The 27,304-nt window shown below is 45.6% G+C and overlaps 1 protein-coding gene and 1 long non-coding RNA gene across 6 annotated transcripts in view; both read right to left on the bottom strand.

Annotated features, from left to right (window-relative positions):
• LOC118359347 (pleckstrin homology domain-containing family A member 7-like) overlaps window positions 1–27,304 on the bottom strand; it is a 212,284-nt gene that overhangs the window by 143,296 nt on the left and 41,684 nt on the right. The window lies entirely within an intron of this gene.
• LOC127912071 (uncharacterized) lies at window positions 3,528–7,105 on the bottom strand. Its single transcript, XR_008080501.1, has 3 exons — window positions 6,273–7,105; window positions 5,263–5,348; window positions 3,528–4,800 (listed from the first exon to the last, which is right to left on the bottom strand). It is a non-coding gene; the product is annotated as an uncharacterized LOC127912071 (long non-coding RNA).

Raw genomic sequence — 27,304 nt, 5'->3', positions numbered from 1 at the left:
AGCTCCCCAGCCAGGCAGTGCACACAGCTCCCCAGCCAGGCAGTGCACACAGCTCCCCAGCCAGGCAGTGCACACAGCTCCCCAGCCAGGCAGTGCACACAGCTCCCCAGCCAGGCAGTGCACACAGCTCCCCAGCCAGGCAGTGCACACAGCTCCCCAGCCAGGCAGTGCACACAGCTCCCCAGCCAGGCAGTGCACACAGCTCCCCAGCCAGGCAGTGCACACAGCTCCCCAGCCAGGCAGTGGACACAGCTCCCCAGCCAGGCAGTGGACACAGCTCCCCAGCCAGGCAGTGGACACAGCTCCCCAGCCAGGCAGTGGACACAGCTCCCCAGCCAGGCAGTGGACACAGCTCCCCAGCCAGGCAGTGGACACAGCTCCCCAGCCAGGCAGTGGACACAGCTCCCCAGCCAGGCAGTGGACACAGCTCCCCAGCCAGGCCCAGCTCCCCAGCCAGGCAGTGGACACAGCTCCCCAGCCAGGCAGTGCACACAGCTCCCCAGCCAGGCAGTGCACACAGCTCCCCAGCCAGGCAGTGCCAGCTCCCCAGCCAGGCAGTGCACACAGCTCCCCAGCCAGGCAGTGGACACAGCTCCCCAGCCAGGCAGTGGACACAGCTCCCCAGCCAGGCAGTGCACACAGCTCCCCAGCCAGGCAGTGCACACAGCTCCCCAGCCAGGCAGTGCACACAGCTCCCCAGCCAGGCAGTGCACACAGCTCCCCAGCCAGGCAGTGCACACAGCTCCCCAGCCAGGCAGTGCACACAGCTCCCCAGCCAGGCAGTGCACACAGCTCCCCAGCCAGGCAGTGGACACAGCTCCCCAGCCAGGCAGTGGACACAGCTCCCCAGCCAGGCAGTGGACACAGCTCCCCAGCCAGGCAGTGGACACAGCTCCCCAGCCAGGCAGTGGACACAGCTCCCCAGCCAGGCAGTGGACACAGCTCCCCAGCCAGGCAGTGGACACAGCTCCCCAGCCAGGCAGTGGACACAGCTCCCCAGCCAGGCAGTGCACACAGCTCCCCAGCCAGGCAGTGCACACAGCTCCCCAGCCAGGCAGTGCACACAGCTCCCCAGCCAGGCAGTGGACACAGCTCCCCAGCCAGGCAGTGGACACAGCTCCCCAGCCAGGCAGTGGACACAGCTCCCCAGCCAGGCAGTGGACACAGCTCCCCAGCCAGGCAGTGGACACAGCCACCCAGCCAGGCAGTGCACACAGCTCCCCAGCCAGGCAGTGGACACAGCTCCCCAGCCAGGCAGTGCACACAGCTCCCCAGCCAGGCAGTGCACACAGCTCCCCAGCCAGGCAGTGCACACAGCTCCCCAGCCAGGCAGTGGACACAGCTCCCCAGCCAGGCAGTGGACACAGCTCCCCAGCCAGGCAGTGCACACAGCTCCCCAGCCAGGCAGTGGACACAGCTCCCCAGCCAGGCAGTGCACACAGCTCCCCAGCCAGGCAGTGCACACAGCTCCCCAGCCAGGCAGTGCACACAGCTCCCCAGCCAGGCAGTGTTGACGTGAGAGGTGGGATAGCTATAATGTTAGGATACTTATTCGTTTTATTATTTGATTTAACTCGGCAAGTCAGTTAAAGAACTGGGGGATCGAACCCCCGTCTGTAGTGACACCTCTAGTGCCTTAGTTCCCCTATTTCTTTATGCATTACCAGATATGAAGCAAAATGGCAGAAATACCTTAAAAACAGCTACTGCAACATTTATTTTGCTATAAATTACTAATCGCAAATGCCCATCCATACTTTACTTTTGTCTATTTTTATGAAATGAAAATCTAAAAGTATTTGGTATTAAAATATACTTAAGTATCAAAAGTACAAAAATATAAATCCTTTCACATTCCTTATATTAAGCAAACCAGACCGCACAATCCAACACTCAGACATAATTTACAAACACATGTGTTTAGTGAGTCCGCCAGATCAGACGCAGTAAGGCTGTGTGAGAATTGGACTATTTTCTTGTCCTACTAAGCATTCAAAATGTAAGTACTTTTGGGTGTCAGGGAAAATGGAGTAAAAAGTACATTATTTTTCATTAGGAATGTAGTGAAGTAAAAGTTGTAAAAAATATTAATAGTAAAGTACAGATACCCCCAAAAACTACTTTAGTAGTACTTTACATCACTGCACGAATCAGTACACACAAAGAGCAATTCAGTCCTTGCTGGTTGTTTAACTAACTTACTTAGTTGAACCCTTAGGTGGAGCTGGGGGAGACGTCAGGTGGCAAGGCATCTAAACTGACCCAGGACCAGCCAGTGGAGTTTGAACTGCCCTGAGCCTAGTGGAAAAGCATTAGTGATCAGCTCAGCAGAAGAGCACTTAGACTGACCTAGGATCTGTTATCGAGAAAGGCCTAGTGGAACATTGACTGTCCCAGGCCAGTACAAGCTGGAGTGAAAGTGTATAGCAAGATTTATAGCTACATCTCCACTAGAGACTGAGGAAACAGAAGTAGGAAATAAAATGCTGCATTGTGTTACGCGTGTCCAGCAGGGTCATGAACCCTACTGCTCACCCCTTGATAAGAACAACACACCATATGCCATTGGCTATTAAAAAGATAGCTATACTCAGCAATACCAGACAGAGAGAATCTGGAGGGAGGGAGAGAGAGCGAGAGGTGTGTGTGTGTGTGTGTGTGTGTGTGTGTGTGTGTGTGTGTGTGTGTGTGTGTGTGTGTGTGTGTGTGTGTGTGTGTGTGTGTGTGTGTGTGTGTGTGTGTGTGTGTGTGTGTGTGTGTGTGTGTGTGTGTGTGATACAGATATAAAACCGTCTGAAAGAGAGAACCAAGCACCCTCTTTGCACAGTGACCCAAACTGCCCCCATGAGACTAAAACTGAGCTGTTGTCATGGTTGTAGACGTGGCAGACGTGGGGATTTGTGGCAGGGAGTGGATGTGCACTGGGAGGGAGACACAGACAGACAGACAGACAGATAGACAGGCAGGCAGGCAAGCAGGCATGCAGGCGATGTCAGGGAGAATCAACAGTGAAGAGAGCTTGGACTTATACCATGGGTCAGCAACAGGCGGGCAAGTGGGCCAAAACTGGACTCCAACGTTTTTAGTTTAAAAAAATTGTGTGTCAATGTAATGAAGGTATGAAATGATTGTTATTTTTCCAATACAATCTCTTTTTGGGCTTAGTTGTGGTCAATTTTCAGTATACAAATTGCTATATTTATATTCCGGTCCCCTGAACATTCACGCAGACAAACATCGGACCCCGGCTGAATCTATATAGTTGCTCACCCCTGGCTTATAATGAGAAACAGCAGTCTCCTAAGGAGATGTGTGTGTGATCTGATCTGTTAAGATCTACGCAGGTCACAAACACTGGTCACGTCACCTGGCAACATGACTGAGCTTGTGACTTCATCTCCAAAAAGGACATAAACACACACACACACACACACTCGCATACTAGAGATCGACTGATAACAGCGTAGCCAATTACACACACACACACACACACACACACAAGCATAGCAGCACACACACACAAGCATAGCAGCACACACACACAAGCATAGCAGCACACACACACACCAGGTGTCCATTAATCACAGTCTTGCTATTCTTTTAATGTAAAAAGCCATTTAAATGCAATAAAGGTTAAGTCCCTTGCCCAAGGTCACATCAACAGATGTTTCACCTAGCCGGCTCAGGGTTTGGAACCAGCGATCTTTCGGGTTACTGGCCCAACGCTCTTAACCGCTAGGCTACCTGCCACTGATCTGATATACCTTTACCCTGCAACATTTCTCCTCCCACTCTTAACCGCTAGGCTACCTGCCACCGATCTGATATACCTTTACCCTGCAACATTTCTCCTCCCACTCTTAACCGCTAGGCTACCTGCCACCGATCTGATATACCTTTACCCTGCAACATTTCTCCTCCCACTCTTAACCGCTAGGCTACCTGCCACCGATCTGATATACCTTTACCCTGCAACATTTCTCCTCCCACTCTTAACCGCTAGGCTACCTGCCACCGATCTGATATACCTTTACCCTGCAACATTTCTCCTCCCACTCTTAACCGCTAGGCTACCTGCCACCGATCTGATATACCTTTACCCTGCAACATTTCTCCTCCCACTCTTAACCGCTAGGCTACCTGCCACCGATCTGATATACCTTTACCCTGCAACATTTCTCCTCCCACTCTTAACCGCTAGGCTACCTGCCACCGATCTGATATACCTTTACCCTGCAACATTTCTCCTCCCACTCTTAACCGCTAGGCTACCTGCCACCGATCTGATATACCGTTACCCTGCAACATTTCTCCTCCCACTCTTAACCGCTAGGCTACCTGCCACCGATCTGATATACCTTTACCCTGCAACATTTCTCCTCCCACTCTTAACCGCTAGGCTACCTGCCACCGATCTGATATACCTTTACCCTGCAACATTTCTCCTCCCACTCTTAACCGCTAGGCTACCTGCCACCGATCTGATATACCTTTACCCTGCAACATTTCTCCTCCCACTCTTAACCGCTAGGCTACCTGCCACCGATCTGATATACCTTTACCCTGCAACATTTCTCCTCCCACTCTTAACCGCTAGGCTACCTGCCACCGATCTGATATACCTTTACCCTGCAACATTTCTCCTCCCACTCTTAACCGCTAGGCTACCTGCCACCGATCTGATATACCTTTACCCTGCAACATTTCTCCTCCCACTCTTAACCGCTAGGCTACCTGCCACCGATCTGATATACCTTTACCCTGCAACATTTCTCCTCCCACTCTTAACCGCTAGGCTACCTGCCACCGATCTGATATACCATTACCCTGCAACATTTCTCCTCCCACTCTTAACCGCTAGGCTACCTGCCACCGATCTGATATACCTTTACCCTGCAACATTTCTCCTCCCACTCTTAACCGCTAGGCTACCTGCCACCGATCTGATATACCTTTACCCTGCAACATTTCTCCTCCCACTCTTAACCGCTAGGCTACCTGCCACCGATCTGATATACCGTTACCCTGCAACATTTCTCCTCCCACTCTTAACCGCTAGGCTACCTGCCACCGATCTGATATACCTTTACCCTGCAACATTTCTCCTCCCACTCTTAACCGCTAGGCTACCTGCCACCGATCTGATATACCATTACCCTGCAACATTTCTCCTCCCACTCTTAACCGCTAGGCTACCTGCCACTGATCTGATATACCTTTACCCTGCAACATTTCTCCTCCCACTCTTAACCGCTAGGCTACCTGCCACCGATCTGATATACCGTTACCCTGCAACATTTCTCCTCCCACTCTTAACCGCTAGGCTACCTGCCACCGATCTGATATACCTTTACCCTGCAACATTTCTCCTCCCACTCTTAACCGCTAGGCTACCTGCCACCGATCTGATATACCATTACCCTGCAACATTTCTCCTCCCACTCTTAACCGCTAGGCTACCTGCCACTGATCTGATATACCTTTACCCTGCAACATTTCTCCTCCCACTCTTAACCGCTAGGCTACCTGCCACCGATCTGATATACCTTTACCCTGCAACATTTCTCCTCCCACTCTTAACCGCTAGGCTACCTGCCACCGATCTGATATACCTTTACCCTGCAACATTTCTCCTCCCACTCTTAACCGCTAGGCTACCTGCCACCGATCTGATATACCTTTACCCTGCAACATTTCTCCTCCCACTCTTAACCGCTAGGCTACCTGCCACCGATCTGATATACCTTTACCCTGCAACATTTCTCCTCCCACTCTTAACCGCTAGGCTACCTGCCACCGATCTGATATACCTTTACCCTGCAACATTTCTCCTCCCACTCTTAACCGCTAGGCTACCTGCCACCGATCTGATATACCTTTACCCTGCAACATTTCTCCTCCCACTCTTAACCGCTAGGCTACCTGCCACAGATCTGATATACCTTTACCCTGCAACATTTCTCCTCCCACTCTTAACCGCTAGGCTACCTGCCACCGATCTGATATACCTTTACCCTGCAACATTTCTCCTCCCACTCTTAACCGCTAGGCTACCTGCCACCGATCTGATATACCTTTACCCTGCAACATTTCTCCTCCCACTCTTAACCGCTAGGCTACCTGCCACCGATCTGATATACCTTTACCCTGCAACATTTCTCCTCCCACTCTTAACCGCTAGGCTACCTGCCACCGATCTGATATACCTTTACCCTGCAACATTTCTCCTCCCACTCTTAACCGCTAGGCTACCTGCCACCGATCTGATATACCGTTACCCTGCAACATTTCTCCTCCCACTCTTAACCGCTAGGCTACCTGCCACCGATCTGATATACCTTTACCCTGCAACATTTCTCCTCCCACTCTTAACCGCTAGGCTACCTGCCACCGATCTGATATACCTTTACCCTGCAACATTTCTCCTCCCACTCTTAACCGCTAGGCTACCTGCCACCGATCTGATATACCTTTACCCTGCAACATTTCTCCTCCCACTCTTAACCGCTAGGCTACCTGCCACCGATCTGATATACCTTTACCCTGCAACATTTCTCCTCCCACTCTTAACCGCTAGGCTACCTGCCACCGATCTGATATACCTTTACCCTGCAACATTTCTCCTCCCACTCTTAACCGCTAGGCTACCTGCCACCGATCTGATATACCTTTACCCTGCAACATTTCTCCTCCCACTCTTAACCGCTAGGCTACCTGCCACCGATCTGATATACCTTTACCCTGCAACATTTCTCCTCCCACTCTTAACCGCTAGGCTACCTGCCACCGATCTGATATACCTTTACCCTGCAACATTTCTCCTCCCACTCTTAACCGCTAGGCTACCTGCCACCGATCTGATATACCTTTACCCTGCAACATTTCTCCTCCCACTCTTAACCGCTAGGCTACCTGCCACCGATCTGATATACCTTTACCCTGCAACATTTCTCCTCCCACTCTTAACCGCTAGGCTACCTGCCACCGATCTGATATACCTTTACCCTGCAACATTTCTCCTCCCACTCTTAACCGCTAGGCTACCTGCCACCGATCTGATATACCTTTACCCTGCAACATTTCTCCTCCCACTCTTAACCGCTAGGCTACCTGCCACTGATCTGATATACCTTTACCCTGCAACATTTCTCCTCCCACTCTTAACTGCTAGGCTACCTGCCACCGATCTGATATACCTTTACCCTGCAACATTTCTCCTCCCACTCTTAACCGCTAGGCTACCTGCCACCGATCTGATATACCTTTACCCTGCAACATTTCTCCTCCCACTCTTAACCGCTAGGCTACCTGCCACCGATCTGATATACCTTTACCCTGCAACATTTCTCCTCCCACTCTTAACCGCTAGGCTACCTGCCACCGATCTGATATACCTTTACCCTGCAACATTTCTCCTCCCACTCTTAACCGCTAGGCTACCTGCCACCGATCTGATATACCTTTACCCTGCAACATTTCTCCTCCCACTCTTAACCGCTAGGCTACCTGCCACCGATCTGATATACCTTTACCCTGCAACATTTCTCCTCCCACTCTTAACCGCTAGGCTACCTGCCACCGATCTGATATACCTTTACCCTGCAACATTTCTCCTCCCACTCTTAACCGCTAGGCTACCTGCCACCGATCTGATATACCTTTACCCTGCAACATTTCTCCTCCCACTCTTAACTGCAAAACAAAAACAATAGGAAATATCAAAGTAATATTGACACTAATCTTGAATAAGATTACAACAGCGTTCACCCCATCTTTGAATTGAACCAATCAGATCAGGGTGTGCTTATCGCTTCGCTGTAATGACTTTGCTGGTTTGCTCCATAACTCCAATTCATCTGTATTAATAAAGAAAACTAATTAGGACAAATCGTTAGTCGGACTGTGGAATATGTGAACAGAGACGAGCTGTTGTCATTGCAGCACCACCCATGGAGTATGAGAATGTGTGGATACAAAGACGCATTATGCCCAAAAATGCAAGAGGGGGAGCACTGGAGTCCGGGCTACCCACAGAGGCTGTGAGGACAATTGGTTTAGTTGCAGTTCCAGCCTACTCCTGATTCACTGTGTCTACTGGGTTGAGATAGAGAGAGTTTGCCTCGTCTCTACTGGGTTGGGATAGAAGGAGTTTGCCTCGTCTCTACTGGGTTGGGATAGAGGGAGTTTGCCTCGTCTCTACTGGGTTGAGATAGAGGGAGTTTGCCTCGTCTCTACTGGGTTGGGATAGAGGGAGTTTGCCTCGTCTCTACTGGGTTGGGATAGAGGGAGTTTGCCTCGTCTCTACTGGGTTGGGATAGAGGGAGTTTGCCTCGTCTCTACTGGGTTGGGATAGAGGGAGTTTGCCTCGTCTCTACTGGGTTGGGATAGAGGGAGTTTGCCTCGTCTCTACTGGGTTGGGATAGAGGGAGTTTGCCTCGTCTCTACTGGGTTGGGATAGAGGGAGTTTGGTGTAAAGAAGCATTGAAGGGATTTGTTTAGGCCATCTCGTTTGGAAAGAAAAGTTAGGCCGGCGGTGTCCAACAGCACCATAGCCTCTGGGTGTCCAACAGCACCATAGCCTCTGGGTGTCCAACAGCACCATAGCCTCTGGGTGTCCAACAGCACCATAGCCTCTGGGTGTCCAACAGCACCATAGCCTCTGGGTGTCCAACAGCACCATAGCCTCTGGGTGGCAGTGTTTCTGCTGCATTCAACAACAGTCATGTTGAAGCGGTCTGGCTCCCTCCCATCAGATCACATTGGTTTGTCCCACTCCTATTGACAAATACCAGTGTGCCCGGTCTATTTCCCAGTAGAGGGATTGGATTGAGTGGCGTTGGATTTCACCTCTTAGAGATCCTATTGTGGATTCTTTGATTGCACACAAAGCCGTTACAGATTAGGCTGAGATTACAGAGGCGGTGCCCACGCGGTCCACGGACAGCATCTGAAGTAATGTGAGACCCACAGCATTCCCTTACACAGAACTAAAGTCTTCACACACACACACACAAGCAGATACAATGCCTGCAGAACTGCCTCAAAGACCCAGGCAACCTCCAAAAGTCGCAGGAATGCTCAGAATGCTCAGAATTACTCCGTAGAGGGCAGCAACCCTTTCTGCTTTAGACATAGTGAGTGTGCTGCTATCCTACATGCAATAGATTGACAGCTTGCTCAGGTGTGAAAAGACCACACACACACAAGTCTTCTACACACTTTCACTGCTCAGCTTTCCATTTACAGACCTACCCACAAAGTTTCTAAACCCAAAGGTGCACCATCGTGAGACTTGATTTCCGGGAACGCGCAAGCAGACCAGGCTGCGGTTTGGGATTTGAAAAGTGAACAATTCTTCCTTCGTTATTAATGTTCTCAAAATCTAAAAAGGCACATCCTATAGTAGTTGAGCCAGTGTCTTAAGTATTTGAACATGTTATCACGCCAACCTCGTGAAGAGGACACATTTTAACTTGTCAAAAACCACTTTATATGTACAGAACAAAAATATGAACGCAACATGCAAAGTGTTGGTCCCATGTTTCATGAGTTGAAATAAAAGATCCCAGAAATGTTCTATAAGGACAAAAATCTTATTTCGCTCAAATTCTGTGCACACGTTTGGTTATAACCTTGTTAGTGAGCATTTCTCCTTTGCCAAGATAATCCATCCACCTGACAATTTTGGCCTATCAAGAAGTTGATTAAACAGCATGATCATTATTACACAGGTGCACCTTGTGCTGGGGACAAAAGGTCACTCTAAAATGTGCAGTTTTGTCACACAACAAAATGCCACAGATGTATCACATTTTGAGGGAGTGTGCAATTGGCATGCTGTATGCAGGAATGTCCAACAGAGCTGTTGCCAGAGAATGTAATGTTAATTTCTCTACCATAAGCCGCCTCCAACGTCATTTTAGAGAATTTGGCAGTATGTCCAACTGGCCTCACAACCGTAGACCACGTGTAACCACACCAGACCAGAACCTCCCCATCCGGCTTCTTCGCCTGCGGGATTGTCTGAAACCAGCCACCCGGACAGCTGATGAAACAGAGTTTGAACAATCAAAGAATGTCTGCACAAACCGTCTCAGGGAAGCTCATCTGTGTGCTCGTCGTCCTCACCTGGTCTTGACCTGACTTCAGTTTGGCCCATAGTGGTGGTAGGCTTATGGTATGGGCAGGCATAAGCTACGGACAACAAACGCAATTTTATCGATGGCAAATTGAATGCACAGAGATACTGTGATGAGATCCTGAGGCCTATTGTGGTGCTATTCATCCACCGCCATCATCATGTCACCATGTCGCAAGGATTTATACATAATTCCTGGAAGCTGAAAATATCCAAGTTCTTCCATGGCCTGCATACTCACCAGACATATCATCCATTGAGCATGTTTGGGATGCTCTGGATCGACGTGTACGACAGCAAGTTCCAGTTCCCGCCAATATCCTGCAATTACGCACAACCACTGAAGAGGAGTGGGAACATTCCACAAGCCACAATCAACAGCCTGATCAAGTATATGCAAAGGAGATGGGTCGTGCTGCATGAGGCAAATGGTGGTCACACCAGATACTTACAGGTTTTCTATTGGAGTAGCAGTTTCTGCCTATCTTCATACGGTACCATCTTTGGATATGTAGTCCAGTTCAAACTTTTGCAGGAAATGGCAGTATGATCTAACTGTCTGTTTCATGGCACACTATTGATTGAGCATGCCAAAAATAATACTACATGTAAGCCTACATGCATTAGCTACACGTAGCTCTCCCCACCCCCCAAAAAAAGGATGTTTGATTGTCACATACCCCAGATAGGTGCAGTGAAATGTGTGGTTTTACAGGGTCAGGCATAGTAGTACGCTGCCCCTGGAGCAAATTAAGGTTAAGTGCCTTGATCAAGGGAACGTCGAAAGGTTTTTCACCTTGTTGGCTCAGGTATTCAAACCAACAACCTTTCAGTTATGGGCCCAACGCACTAACCGCTAGGCTGCCTACCGCCCTGGAAGCCTCGAGAAAGCTCACAACAAATCTCTCGCTGACTGTGCAACTGGCCACACCTCACACCACAGCAACTGGTATTTGACTCACACAACCCGTATGAAAAGCTACATGGGCCATTCTTTAATAGTTCCTACCTGCTGAGACCTACACGGGAGCACATACTCTGCACACAGTTGGTTAGCATCTTAAATCCTCTCCTTTCGTAGCTACTGGAACAGATAACGGACTTCGGTCCTTTTTATACCAACGTTGTTCCTTCAACAGGTTTGATGGTGCAGTAAAGTCCAAGCGAGAAGATACGGAGAAAGAAAATCCAGAAACTAAGGGATGATGTGGGCGTCCAAGAACATAATGTCTAGAGAACATTGAGTCCAAGGAAGAGGAACATGTCCAAACAGACCGAGATGGGAAGGAAATGAGGGGACGGGGGAGGAGAGAAGAGTCCACAGCTGGGTTAATGTAGTAGATCCTCTCTGATCATCGCTGATCCTCTCAATCCCAATGTAGCACGGCACAGAGTAATGAAACTGAAGTCTGGTACCAAAGATTACATTCATGGTCAGTCACAACAGCTTTTAGGACTTTTTTTTTGGGGACTCCCACGTGTTGTGAACTCGGGAGTCTCACAGAGTTTCTTCTTCCTCTGCAAATTGAACAACTGCAGCATTAGTTAATATGTAGGAGATTGAAATGCTAGTGGTGCCACACAGAATATGGTTGTTTGGTAGAAATGCCTTCAACAGTGTTTAGGATGACTATAACAAGACACATAAGGTCTCAAGGCTAGGATTGCTGTACAGTAGTTGATGTCAAATGAAGATTTGCGTAGGTTACCACACAAATATTTGATTTTGTACCAGATGTTTCCAAACAAGGAGAGAACAATGTGGTTTTTAAATCTGTATTAAGTATCTTCAACTATTGTAATATTGAGTCACGATTAAATATATTTTCCTGGCTAATGATCATAGTCAGGAAAATATTCAGGCAATGGCAACATGTCAAGTCAAAATAGTTAAGGCTATCACAGTTCAGGTGGAGCAACGAGGCAAGGTTAGCAGGCTATCACAGTTCAGGTGGAGCAACGAGGCAAGGTTAGCAGGCTATCACAGTTCAGGAGGAGCAACAAGGCAAGGTTAGCAGGCTATCACAGTTCAGGAGGAGCAACAAGGCAAGGTTAGCAGGCTATCACAGTTCAGGAGGAGCAACAAGGCAAGGTTAGCAGGCTATCACAGTTCAGGAGGAGCAACAAGGCAAGGTTAGCAGGCTATCACAGTTCAGGAGGAGCAACAAGGCAAGGTTAGCAGGCTATCACAGTTCAGGTGGAGCAACGAGGCAAGGTTAGCAGGCTATCACAGTTCAGGAGGAGCAACGAGGCGAGATTAGCAGGATATCACAGTGACTTTGTGGTTCAGACATGAGATAGTGAATGGATAGGGTGATCCCCTGGCTTTCTGGTTAATCGTGTTTTGCATCATATTGGACAGCAGGTCAGGAATATGCCATAGTTATTAAGGTGTGTGTGTCGGAAGGATGAGCAGAGGCTCCCAGACAATCTGCTCCCTCCACATTCCTGATGTGCTGTGACACCGAGCCCAATCCATTTACAGTGCTGAGACCATGGGCTGCTGACAGAGCGCACGCACACACACACACACAACTAAAGAACACACACACACCTAAAGAACACACACACAACACACACAACTAAAGAACACACACACACACACACACACACAAACAACTAAAGAACACACACACAAACAACTAAACACACACACACACACACACACACACACACACAACTAAAGAACACACACACACAAACAACTAAAGAACACACACACACAAACACAAACAACTAAAGAACACACACACACAAACAACTAAAGAACACACACACACAGACACACACACACAGACACACACAAGTAAAGAATAAAAGACACACACACGCATTGAAACCAAATACCAAATTCTATACTATGCCACTGTATCTTGTCCAATGCCACTCTGACATGTATATATATTCTTAATCCATTCCTTACTAAGATTTAAGTGTATTTTGATTACATGTTGTGAAACTGTTAGATATTACTTCTTAGATATTACTGCAGTCAGAACTAGAAACACAAGCATTTCACAACATCCGCAATAACATGTCACCAATAAATGTGATTTCATTTTCAACACACAATCAACATACAAATAAATGTGTACATAAAATACACTCACCTCATCTCCATGCGACTGGATTACCCTCCAAAACAACTGAGACGTTTCCTCAAACAGCGAGTAACACTCTGTCATTTGAATGTAAACGGAGAGAGTGAGAAAGGGCGGAGTCTATCGGTGTCACCGTCCGCTTTATTGACAGGTGAGGAAATGATTAACCCGAGTCAGCCAGGTCCCGGCTCACATTACTTTCACTGAATACACACAAGTGAACCAGAGGTTCGCCTGCATATCCCCATGAGATTATCTATAGTATAGTGTTCAAGATGTGAGTCAGATTTCTACCAATGGGACCGTAACCATAGGCTGTGTCCCAAATCGCACCCTATTCCCTACATAGGGCACTACTTGAGAAAGCTAGGTGGTTGGATGGTGCTGTACTATTCATCCCAGCAATCTCAAGAGGTGAAATGACCTGGTAGTCTGAGCTCTGACAATGATAAAGTTCACAAACAATATATCCACTACACTTAAAGATACAGGGGCTACTGGGCAGGTTTTTTAAAGATTGAATTGAAACACATAAATTGTATCACTAAATTTCTCTCAGAGCCAGACGGAATCTGGAGGACAAAAACTCCTTAAACTTCCAGACATTATTTGAGATTATTAATACCGGTGGCATTGTCACGTGAACAAGTACAGTGAAATGCCTTTCTTGCAAACTTAAATCCCAACAATGCAGTAATCAATAACAATGTAGTACTAAAAATAACAAGGTAGAACAAAAACACAATAAATAAAAATAAGAAGCACACGAGACGTAAGCATGCATACTATATACAGGGTCAGTTTCAATACCATGTTTACAATGTGTAGGGATACTGGAGTGATGGTGGTAGATATGTATAGGAGTAAGGTGACAGGGATACTGGAGTAATAGAGGTATATGTGTATTGGAGTAAGGTGACAGGGATACTGGAGTGATTGAGGTAGATATGTATAAGAGTAAGGTGACAGGGATACTGGAGTAATAGAGGTATATGTGTATTGGAGTAAGGTGACAGGGATACTGGAGTGATTGAGGTAGATATGTATAAGAGTAAGGTGACAGGGATACTGGAGTAATAGAGGTAGATGTGTATAGGAGTAAGGTGACAGGGATACTGGAGTAATAGAGGTAGATGTGTATAGGAGTAAGGTGACAGGGATACTGGAGTGATTGAGGTAGATATGTATAAGAGTAAGGTGACAGGGATACTGGAGTAATAGAGGTAGATGTGTATAGGAGTAAGGTGACAGGGATACTGGAGTAATAGAAGTAGATGTGTATAGGAGTAAGGTGACAGGGATACTGGAGTGATAGAGGTATATGTGTATCGGAGTAAGGTGACAGGAATACTGGAGTAATAGAGGTAGATGTGTATAGGAGTAAGGTGACAGGGATACTGGAGTAGAGGTAGATATGTATAGGAGTAAGGTGACAGGGATACTGGAGTAATAGAGGTAGATGTGTATAGGAGTAAGGTGACAGGGATACTGGTAGTAGTAGTTGTTGTAACAGTAGTAGTAATAGTAGTAACAGTAGTCGTAGTAACAGTAGTCATAGTCATAGTAGTCATAGTCATAGTCATAGTAACAGTAGTCATAGTAACAGTAGTAGTAGTAACAGTAGTAGTAGTAACAGTAGTAGTAGTAACAGTAGTTGTAGTAACAGTAGTTGTAGTAACAGTAGTAGTAGTAGTAGTAGTAAGAGTAGTAGTAGTAACAGTAGTTGTAGGAACAGTGGTAGCAGTAGTAGTAGTAGTAGTAACAGTAGTAGTAGTAACAGTAGTAGTAGTAACAGTAGTAGCAGTAACAGTAGTTGTAGTAACAGTAGTAGTAGTAACAGTAGTAGCAGTAACAGTAGTTGTAGTAACAGTAGTAGTAGTAGTAGTAGTAAGAGTAGTAGTAGTAACAGTAGTTGTAGGAACAGTGGTAGCAGTAACAGTAGTAGCAGTAACAGTAGTAGTAGTAACAGTAGTAGTAGTAGGAACAGTAGTTGTAGTAACAGTAGTTGTAGTAACAGTAGTTGTAGTAACAGTAGTTGTAGTAACAGTAGTTGTAGTAACAGTAGTAGTAACAGTAGTAGTAGTAACAGTAGTAACAGTAGTAGTAGTAACAGTAGTTGTAGTAACAGTAGTAACAGTAGTAGTAGTAACAGTAGTAGTAGTAACAGTAGTAGTAGTAACAGTAGTAGTAGTAACAGTAGTAGTAGTAACAGTAGTAGTAGCAGTAGTAGTAGTAGCAGTAGTAGTAGTAGTAACAGTAGTAGTAGTAACAGTAGTAGTAGTAACAGTAGTAGTAGTAGTAACAGTAGTAGTAGTAACAGTAGTAGTAGTAACAGTAGTAGTAGTAACAGTAGTAGTAGTAACAGTAGTAGTAGTAACAGTAGTAGTAGTAGTAACAGTAGTAACAGTAGTAGTAGTAGTAGTAGTAACAGTAGTAGTAGTAACAGTAGTAACAGTAGTAGTAGTAACAGTAGTAGTAGTAACAGTAGTTGTAGTAACAGTAGTAGTAGTAGTAACAGTAGTAGTAGTAGTAGTAGTAACAGTAGTAGTAGTAACAGTAGTAACAGTAGTAGTAGTAACAGTAGTAGTAGTAACAGTAGTAGTAGTAACAGTAGTAGTAGTAACAGTAGTAGTAGTAACAGTAGTAGTAGTAACAGTAGTTGTAGTAACAGTAGTTGTAGTAACAGTAGTTGTAGTAACAGAAAGTATTCACACCCCTTGACTTTTTCCCAAAAAAATTGCATTACAGGCTGAATTTAAAAAGGACTACATTTAGATGTTGTGTCACTGGCCTACACACAACACCACGTAATGTACATTGTTACAAAGGAATTACAAATGAAGAGCTGAAATGTCTTGAATATATCTATTCAATATCTATCCAACCCCTTTGTTATGGCGAGCCTAAATAAGTTCAGGAGTAAACATTTGCTTACAAAATAAGTTGCATGGACTGCGTGCAATAATAGTTTAACATTATTTTTTAATGACTAACTTATCGCTGTTACCCCACACATACAATTATCTGTAATGTCCCTCAGTCGAGCTGTGAATTTCAAACACAGATTCAACCAAAAAGGCAAGGGAGGTTTTCCAATGCCTCGCAAAGAAGGACACCTATTGGTAGATGGGTAAAAAAAAGCAGACATATAAAATGTCTTTGAGCATGGTGAAGTTATTAATTACACTTTGAATGGTGTATCAATACACCCAGTCACTACAAACATACCTTCCTAATTCAGTTGCTGGAGAACAGTTACAGAATTTAATGGCTGTGATAGGATGGATCAACAACATTGTAGTTTCTCCACAATGTTAACCTAAATGACAGAGTGAAAAGAAGGAAGCCTGTACAGAATAAAAATATTCCAAAAGATGCATCCTGTTTGCAATAAGGCACTAAAGCAAAACACAATATATCACTGAGTACCACTATTCACATTTTCAAGCCTGGTGGTGGCTGCATCATGTTATGGGTATGTTCGTTATCGGCAAGGACTAAGGAGCTTTGTGGGATGAAAGTAAACTGAATAGAGCTAAGCAACGGCTAAATCCTAGAGCGAAACCTTGTTCAGTCTGCTTTTCAACAGACACTGGGAGACAAATTCACCATTCAGCGGGACAATAACGTAAAACACAATGCCAAATACATTGCTTACCAGGACGATATTGAATGTTCTTGAGTGGCCTAGTTACAGTTTTGACTTAAATCGTCTTGAAAATCTATGGCAAGACTTGAAAATGGCTATCTAGCAATTATCAACATCCAACTTGACAGAGCTTGAATAATTTTTAAGAATAATGTGCAAATATTGTACAATCCAGGTGTGCAAAGCTCTCGGAGACTTACAGCTGTAATTGCTGCCAAAGGCAATTCTAACATGTATTGACTCAGGGGGTTGAATACTTATCTAATCTAGATATATTTGTGATTTATTGTTCATATTAGAATTTTTGTGTAGATCGTTGACAATTTCAAAAAATGTAATCAATTTTAATCGCACCTTGTAAGAACAAAATGTGGAAAAGGTCAAGGGGTGTGAATACTTCTTGAAGGCACTGTAATAGTACACACCTGCAGGAGGGCGCATGGTAGAAGGGATGTCCGGGGAAGTGATGGCAGTATCCTGACTGGGTCCACATGATGCGTCTGGTAATCCACTCAGTTTCTAAGCTTACTGGCTGTTGCCTCAGTTTCTATAGCTGCAGCAGTCCTACAGTCAGACTAATTGCGGCGGCTTTACCTTAAAACGGTGCTTCTGCTTTCGTTCTCTTTATTAACTTTCTCATGGGGGGGGGGAGAAACAGAGAGAGAGAGAGAGACAGAGAGAGAGGGGAAACAGAGAGACAGAGAAAGAGAGACAGAGAAAGAGAGAGAAAGAGAGATAGAGAAAGAGAGATAGAGAAAGAGAGAGAGACAGAGAGAGAGAGATAGAGAAAGAGAGAGAGACAGAGAGAGAGAGACAGAGAGAGAGACAGACAGAGAAAGAGAGAGACAGAGAGAGGGAGAGAAAAAGATTGAAAAAGAGAGACAGGGGGAGCGACAGAGACAGAGTAGATAAGCTGGAGCGAGAGCAAAGCACTGGTGTGGTTAACACAATTGTGCTGTCATCCAGACACCCCAAAATCCTAGCCCCTTCCTCAGACCCACTACACTTTTTAGCAGGGAAGGACCGGGGTATGTCTGACCCCACCTGACATCACTGGGGTGACGCCTTTATATCCAAGCATCTAACCCAAATATTCTGTCTAGTCCGAGTCTCTAATTAACATCCCCATGCAGTGTCTCCAACTGGACTCCCCAACAGGCTGATTATGTCTGAGGTCTTCAGCTTGTATCTCCAAATCTCTTCAGCACGTATCTCAGCGCAAGCAATATCCCCACAGTCTCTTAAAGGAATTGCCAAAGTCCCCCAGTCTCTAGCCTGTCTCTCTACAGCGGATCGTCAAAGACCCCCAGTCTCTACCCTGTCTCTCTACAGCGGATCACCAAAGACCCCCAGTCTCTCCACAGCGGATCTCCAGCTGTATCGCTTCAGTCTTCAATGCGTTTCTCCTCAGGCTGTGGTGGGTACCGGTAGTCCACTCTCTCTCTATCCTGTATCTCCACTGTCCCTTATGTGTAGGTCCGAAGGGTTTTGGCAAATCTCTCTGGTGCCGTCTCTAATGCATCTCTGAGGTAGTCACTACCCCCTAGCACCAGCACTCCATGGGCTCCCAAGCCTCATGACACAGAGCTGCGCGGCATTGAATGACTGAGCACACACAGACCAGGAGAGGCGAGAGAGAGAGAGAACAAAAGGGAAAGAGGAGAGAGAGAGAGAGCAGTAGACAGAGCGAAGCTGCTCTCCTTTTCCCACCTCATGCTCATTGGCAGGAGAGAGAGAGAGAGAGAAGAGAGAATGAATGAGAAAAACAATGAGAGAGCACAAAACAAGGAGGGGGACCGATAGTATCAGTCTGTATCTATCCCCAACAGAAACACAACACAACTCTACCTTATCTTGGCAGCAGTGTTGGTGGTATGTCAGTAGCCTTCAGCAAATGAAGCCTGCAGGTGAGAGGTCACCTCAGTGTGCCTAGACAAAGAGCTGCTGTCCCCAGGGAGAGAGACAGAGAGAGCAGTCTACTCTGGTGTCCTACTGAACAGAGATATTTTACTGCAAGAGGCAAGAGACTCTACTTTACCTGAGGTGTTACTTTACCTGAAGTGTTACTACTGCAATGACAACTACACTTCACCTAGGGCCACCACAGCCCAAATCTGCTAACTGTCACAGTAAAAGTCCCAACTTCTAACATGTAAAATCTAGATTTGTTTTCACTTAGAGGACTTATATATTTTGTGGTAAAAGTGGAAAACGTACTTTTATTTATACAATAGTAATGTATGTCCAAGAGTTTAAGCCCAACTATGGAGACATTGCAAGTCATTCTGCTAGTCCAGCTGTGACATTTTTAGCACCATCGATCAGTAAGTCAAATGCTTTAGATGAGTAATGAACTTCAACTGGGTGGAACAGTGGACCTTCTAATGACTGTTGTTTTGCCTGTACAAAATGGCAGGGAAGGGGCCTGTTCAGGAGGATGCAGCGTTACAGAACAGATCAGATAGAAATGTATTGTGTGTCAGATATAATAGGGACTTGTGTCAGCTCTATTCATTCTATTTCTATCGGCAACGTTCAGTGCCAAGAGCAAGAGAGGACATGAGCAAGAGGAAGTTATGTCCAGTAAAATGACTTCTTCCCATGATCTAACAGGGTAGTTATGGTGAACGTCCACTGGGGGCAGTAGGACCTCAAACTGAACAGAAACATGAATCCAAGGGTGTAGTCATTAGTAGGTAAAATTAATGAAAGGGGGAATGACTAACCTTACTGTAACTCGTCCAATAAGAAATGTTTGTTTTTTCATTGCGAAAAGTTTTACTTGGAGTTTCCTACGGGGTGCACTAATGAATACACGCCAGGGGTCTCGTTGGGTTAACTTAGCACTACTACATAGTTCCTTTAATGACCCAACAGCCATCTTTGTCTAAGTCAGTGTTTCCAAAACCCGGTGTCATACATGATAGTGTAGGTCTAACACAATATGGCAGACAGATTGATATATGCAGGTTATTTGTGTAGAGCAGAGAGCAGCACTCTCCCACGGCGGCAGTGTGATCCCTGGTGTAATTGTGTGGTTACGTCATGCTCCGGAGCTGTCGAGACTAGGGGGAGACAGGGAGGGAGGGAAGAGAGGAGACAGGAGGGGGGTGGGTTTTGCGGTCTCCTGCTGTTTGTTTTTAGGAAACTAAATTCCAGCCCAATTTCATCAGGGAGAGGAAACAGTGCCAACTCACTCCCTCCGCTTTTCCTCTCCCCCCGCTCTCTCTCCCCCTCGCTCTTTCCCTCGCTCTTTCCCTCTCGCTCTTTCCCTCGCTCCGTGTTAGAAGCAGATGGACAGTCTTCACCTGTGCTCTTGCTCTGCCCACGCAAAGAAATAAGAGGGAAAAAAAATACATGCAGGCACATGCACGGTTTCTCTCACACAAAAATAAATGTCCACAGGCGCACACACACACCCACCCACACACACTGGGGGCTGGATTGAATCATCATGTCAGTGGGTGTGATGGGCCAGTGTGACGAGGCCTCTGACACTGCTTATCAGTCTCCCACAGCTGCCCTTCTCCCCTCCCCCCTCCCCTTCCCTACCCTATTCTTCCCTCCACTACCATATTCTCCCCTCCCCTATTCTCCCCTCACCTTCTCCCCTCACCTTCTCCCCTCACCTTATCCCCTCACCTTATCCCCTCACCTTATCCCCTCACCTTATCCCCTCACATTATCCCCTCCCCTACCCTATTCTCCCCTACACTACCCTATTCTCCCCTCACCTTAACCCCTCGCCAGGATTTTTGGTGGAGCTGACACCTTTTAGTAACATGACATCCTCTCCGGTCCAATTCCTACTCACAACAGTGCAATAGTAACTGTTTTTATTTATATTTTGTGAAACCAAGAGTCAACTTCCCTTGCTGGTAGTAGCTAGCTGGCAGCCTGGCTAGCTTGCTTAGCCTGGCTAAAAACATATCAAGCTAGCTAGCCTTTAGCTTCCCACATCTCCATGTGAAATAATCAGATTTATAAAAAAAATTAAATAAAAATTTGCCCTGGCAAATATTATTCTACTTGCCGGGGGAAACTCAAACATGATCCCAGTTTGATATGCTGCTTGTGTATTCATTCCCATATCAGCTAAAAATTGTACATCATCATGTTTTGGTCATGACGAGGAAAAGCACCTGGATAGCTAGTTGGCTACAGCAGGTTCTACCATTTCACAATAGCCTGTAATAACTAGTTATTACTTCTAAACAAAATCCCTATTTAGGTCGATTCTTGTTTGTTTTCCTGTTTGAACAGTTGCTGAGATTATATATGATTATCAATGCAAAATAGGCTACTTGATGAATAGCCTATATATCAGATCAAGTAACCAGGCGACAACACTGCGGGAGGAATAATACGGCGTTTCAATTCTCAGGTAGTAAAAAAACATGGCGATGACCGTCGCTAATTACAAGGAGTCACCCATTGTGTGAGGAAAAATGTCATTGCAACACTCCGAATGTTGCGTCTGCGTAGAGCTTGGAGTAAGCTTCAGGTGCCCTTCCTCTCTCTCCTTCACAATCTCCTGTTCCTTTCACCATGCCATTCCTTCTCCAACTCTCCTGTTCCTTTCTCCATGCCATTCCTTCTCCAACTCTCCTGTTCCTTTCTCCATGCCATTCCTTCTCCAACTCTCCTGTTCCATTCTCCATGCCATTCCTTCTCCAACTCTCCTGTTCCTTTCTCCATGCCATTCCTTCTCCAACTCTCCTGCTCCTTTCTCCATGCCATTCCTTCTCCAACTCTCCTGTTCCTTTCTCCATGCCATTCCTTCTCCAACTCTCCTGTTCCTTTCTCCATGCCATTCCTTCTCCAACTCTCCTGTTCCTTTCTCCATGCCATTCCTTCTCCAACTCTCCTGTTCCTTTCTCCATGCCATTCCTTCTCCAACTCTCCTGTTCCTTTCTCCATGCCATTCCTTCTCCAACTCTCCTGCTCCTTTATCCATGCCATTCCTTCTCCAACTCTCCTGTTCCTTTCTCCATGCCATTCCTTCTCCAACTCTCCTGTTCCTTTCTCCATGCCATTCCTTCTCCAACTCTCCTGTTCCTTTCTCCATGCCATTCCTTCTCCAACTCTCCTGTTCCTTTCTCCATGCCATTCCTTCTCCAACTCTCCTGTTCCTTTCTCCATGACATTCCTTCTCCAACTCTCCTTTTCCTTTCTCCATGCCATTCCTTCTCCAACTCTCCTGTTCCTTTCTCCATGCCATTCCTTCTCCAACTCTCCTGTTCCTTTCTCCATGCCATTCCTTCTCCAACTCTCCTGTTCCTTTCTCCATGCCATTCCTTCTCCAACTCTCCTGTTCCTTTCTCCATGCCATTCCTTCTCCAACTCTCCTGTTCCTTTCTCCATGCCATTCCTTCTCCAACTCTCCTGTTCCTTTCTCCATGACATTCCTTCTCCAACTCTCCTGTTCCTTTCTCCATGCCATTCCTTCTCCAACTCTCCTGTTCCTTTCTCCATGCCATTCCTTCTCCAACTCTCCTGTTCCTTTCTCCATGCCATTCCTTCTCCAACTCTCCTGTTCCTTTCTCCATGACATTCCTTCTCCAACTCTCCTTTTCCTTTCTCCATGCCATTCCTTCTCCAACTCTCCTGTTCCTTTCTCCATGCCATTCCTTCTCCATGCCATTCCTTCTCCAACTCTCCTGTTCCTTTCTCCATGCCATTCCTTCTCCAACTCTCCTGTTCCTTTCTCCATGACATTCCTTCTCCAACTCTCCTGTTCCTTTCTCCATGCCATTCCTTCTCCAACTCTCCTGTTCCTTTCTCCATGCCATTCCTTCTCCAACTCTCCTGTTCCTTTCTCCATGCCATTCCTTCTCCAACTCTCCTGAGACTAGGACTTCAACAGCACCTTTTGCAGACTCACGTGATGTGTTACACAGGATACAGGGCAAACAAATAGCACAGTGACTGATAAAAGGTACAATGAGATGGATGTCATTGAGTACAATATCTTATTTTAGTTTGGTAAAAAGTCTTCCGTGTGACCTTCAATTAGTTACTTCACTATGTTCATGGCTGAAAGTGTGTGTGTGCACACAGTAATGTCACGATGCCAGTATCGTGATACAACGAAACCAGATTTTCCTTGGCAAAAAGGAAAACACAAAGCAGACTACACTTTGGTCCTAAAACCTACTTCTGTTAAAGATGCTGTGCTATAGCTTGAAAAATAAACAAGTGGCTCTGGGTGACAACATAAGGCTGTTTTTTTTTCCAACATTAGGACTGTTTTCCTCAAGACATTAAGTCCGCTTCATGTTTTGTTTTATTTTCTTCCTCACCTCCTGGTATCGTGATACTGGTATTGTGACAACACGAGTGCACAGACATACTCTCTTCTCCCCAAGGGTCTACTGATCCAGACACTTATTCAGACCACCCACACACACACACACACACACACACACACACACACACACACACACACACACACACACACACACACACACACACACACACACACACACACACACACACACACACACACACACACACACACACACACACACACACACACACACACACACACACACACACACACACACACACACACCTTTACTATTAATACACCTCAGCTGCACCTTGTCTTTCTGCAGCGGTGCCCTGAGGCCCAGCACCCAGCAGGATGACATGACAAGAAAAAAATCCCCCAAAACTCTCTGGCGGTAAGTTTCCACTAGTAGATAGACATGTAAGATCAGCTCCCCATGCCCCAATCTCAACCTTTACCAGAGTGGGGGAAATGTAAAACTGAGACTTGGCACAAAACTACACCCATAAATTGCCCTTATCATAATCAGAATGGTTCAAAGTGCCAAGCCACAATGCAATGTTGACATTACAATGTAGGGATTCTCAGCGCACTTACTGTGGGAGAGTTTGAAATTACAGTTTCCTTCCATTGTCTCTGGGCCAATTGCCTTTGGTTGTGGTTCAGCCAATGAATGATGAAACTGAGATTGCATCATTCATATTGGTTGACTGAATTCTGACTCAAATCAGTTCTTGACAATAAAGTTCTCAATTGGCCACTTACCAAAGCAACCGTGTTCAATTAATTCAGTAGTCACGGTGCTACCATTAAAAACCAAGCCGTTATACAGGTCTGGCTAGCTAACTAGCTAACTAGGCTAATGCTACCTAGCTAAATTATAATGCGGTCCTTGGCTAACGATAACATGTTATTGCTAGCGAGCTAACTAGTTAGCTAAGCTAGCTAGCTGTATTTTAGAGCTAGATTGCTAGCTATTCAATCCAGGCCAAGGTGTGGAGTCAAATCCAGCGTGTCAGGCAATTGAAAGGAAGTCAAAAGTTCCTACAGCGTATTCTGAACCGAACCAATCAGCCGAGGAGCAGCATTGGATCAGAAAGGAAACGGACACATGAAATCTGCCTACTTCCTAGATCTCCATAATTAAGAGAAGACTATTGCTCTCTCTAGCCTTCCAGGTTTTCATTGGATGTGTCCGAAATGGCCCTATATTCTTTATATAGTGCACTACCAGAGCCCTATTGGCGCTGGCCATAAATAGTGCACTATGAAGGGGATATGGTGCCATTTGGGACTCAGACATTGAAACCTAGACAATAAAAATATTTACATAAGACCACTATCGATTCCTCCCTCAATACACTGGTCTGATGGTTATCATTTCAACTTAATGAATATCATTTGTCAGGGAGAGTTTATCATAATTTCAGATGAAGGACAGAAATAAATCTAATCCAAAAGCATTCTTCATGTAATATTGTTATAATTCTGTACATTTTTGTGAAACAGCACAGTTCAAAATATACAGCAAATAGAAATAAATACAAAATATCTGGGGGATTGGAAAAGATCTAGACAACTACATTGATGTAAGCTACAATCTATCTGCAATATTAAAGATGATCTACCTCCGTGAATAAATAATAACCTGGCTGCATCCCAAATGGCACCCTATCCACTATTTAGAGCAATACTTCTGACCAGGGCCTATTATCCACTATACAGAGCAATACTTACCTAGGATAGGGTACGTAAGGGTAAGTAATCCTTCTCACCCCCCTTCTCCCCCAACAAGATTTAGATGCAAGTGGCTGTTCCACTGGTTGTCATAGGTGTTTGCACCAATTTGTAAGTCGCTCTGGATAAGAGCGTCTGCTAAATGACTTAAATGTAAATGTAAATGTACTTCTGACCAGGGCCTATTATCCACTATTTAGAGCAATACTTCTGACCAGGGCCTATTATCCACTATTTAGAGCAATACTTCTGACCAGGGCCTATTATCCACTATACAGAGCAATACTTCTGACCAGGGCCTATTATCCACTATTTAGAGCAATACTTCTGACCAGGGCCTATTATCCACTATACAGAGCAATACTTCTGACCAGGGCCTATTATCCACTATACAGAGCAATACTTCTGACCAGGGCCTATTATCCACTATTTAGAGCAATACTTCTGACCAGGGCCTATTATCCACTATACAGAGCAATACTTCTGACCAGGGCCTATTATCCACTATTTAGAGCAATACTTCTGACCAGGGCCTATTATCCACTATTTAGAGCAATACTTCTGACCAGGGCCTATTATCCACTATACAGAGCAATACTTCTGACCAGGGCCTATTATCCACTATTTAGAGCAATACTTCTGACCAGGGCCTATTATCCACTATACAGAGCAATACTTCTGACCAGGGCCTATTATCCACTATTTAGAGCAATACTTCTGACCAGGGCCTATTATCCACTATACAGAGCAATACTTCTGACCAGGGCCTATTATCCACTATACAGAGCAATACTTCTGACCAGGGCCTATTATCCACTATACAGAGCAATACTTCTGACCAGGGCCTATTATCCACTATACAGAGCAATACTTCTGACCAGGGCCTATTATCCACTATACAGAGCAATACTTCTGACCAGGGCCTATTATCCACTATTTAGAGCAATACTTCTGACCAGGGCCTATTATCCACTATTTAGAGCAATACTTCTGACCAGGGCCTATTATCCACTATACAGAGCAATACTTCTGACCAGGGCCTATTATCCACTATTTAGAGCAATACTTCTGACCAGGGCCTATTATCCACTATACAGAGCAGTACTTCTGACCAGGGCCTATTATCCACTATTTAGAGCAGTACTTCTGACCAGGGCCTATTATCCACTATTTAGAGCAATACTTCTGACCAGGGCCTATTATCCACTATACAGAGCAATACTTCTGACCAGGGCCTATTATCCACTATACAGAGCAATACTTCTGACCAGGGCCTATTATCCACTATTTAGAGCAATACTTCTGACCAGGGCCTATTATCCACTATTTAGAGCAATACTTCTGACCAGGGCCTATTATCCACTATACAGAGCAATACTTCTGACCAGGGTCTATTATCCACTATACAGAGCAATACTTCTGACCAGGGCCTATTATCCACTATTTAGAGCAATACTTCTGACCAGGGCCTATTATCCACTATACAGAGCAATACTTCTGACCAGGGCCTATTATCCACTATACAGAGCAATACTTCTGACCAGGGCCTATTATCCACTATTTAGAGCAATACTTCTGACCAGGGCCTATTATCCACTATTTAGAGCAATACTTCTGACCAGGGCCTATTATCCACTATTTAGAGCAATACTTCTGACCAGGGCCTATTATCCACTATTTAGAGCAATACTTCTGACCAGGGCCTATTATCCACTATACAGAGCAATACTTCTGACCAGGGCCTATTATCCACTATTTAGAGCAATACTTCTGACCAGGGCCTATTATCCACTATACAGAGCAATACTTCTGACCAGGGCCTATTATCCACTATACAGAGCAATACTTCTGACCAGGGCCTATTATCCACTATTTAGAGCAATACTTCTGACCAGGGCCTATTATCCACTATACAGAGCAATACTTCTGACCAGGGCCTATTATCCACTATTTAGAGCAATACTTCTGACCAGGGCCTATTATCCACTATACAGAGCAATACTTCTGACCAGGGCCTATTATCCACTATACAGAGCAATACTTCTGACCAGGGCCTATTATCCACTATACAGAGCAATACTTCTGACCAGGGCCTATTATCCACTATACAGAGCAATACTTCTGACCAGGGCCTATTATCCACTATACAGAGCAATACTTCTGACCAGGGCCTATTATCCACTATTTAGAGCAATACTTCTGACCAGGGCCTATTATCCACTATTTAGAGCAATACTTCTGACCAGGGCCTATTATCCACTATACAGAGCAATACTTCTGACCAGGGCCTATTATCCACTATTTAGAGCAATACTTCTGACCAGGGCCTATTATCCACTATACAGAGCAATACTTCTGACCAGGGCCTATTATCCACTATTTAGAGC

The sequence above is a fragment of the Oncorhynchus keta genome, chromosome 26 (assembly GCF_023373465.1).
Source record: "Oncorhynchus keta strain PuntledgeMale-10-30-2019 chromosome 26, Oket_V2, whole genome shotgun sequence".
Lineage (NCBI taxonomy): Eukaryota > Metazoa > Chordata > Actinopteri > Salmoniformes > Salmonidae > Oncorhynchus > Oncorhynchus keta.
The sequence above is the reverse complement of the archived record's forward strand: the minus strand, read 5'-3'. Positions and strand labels throughout refer to the sequence as shown.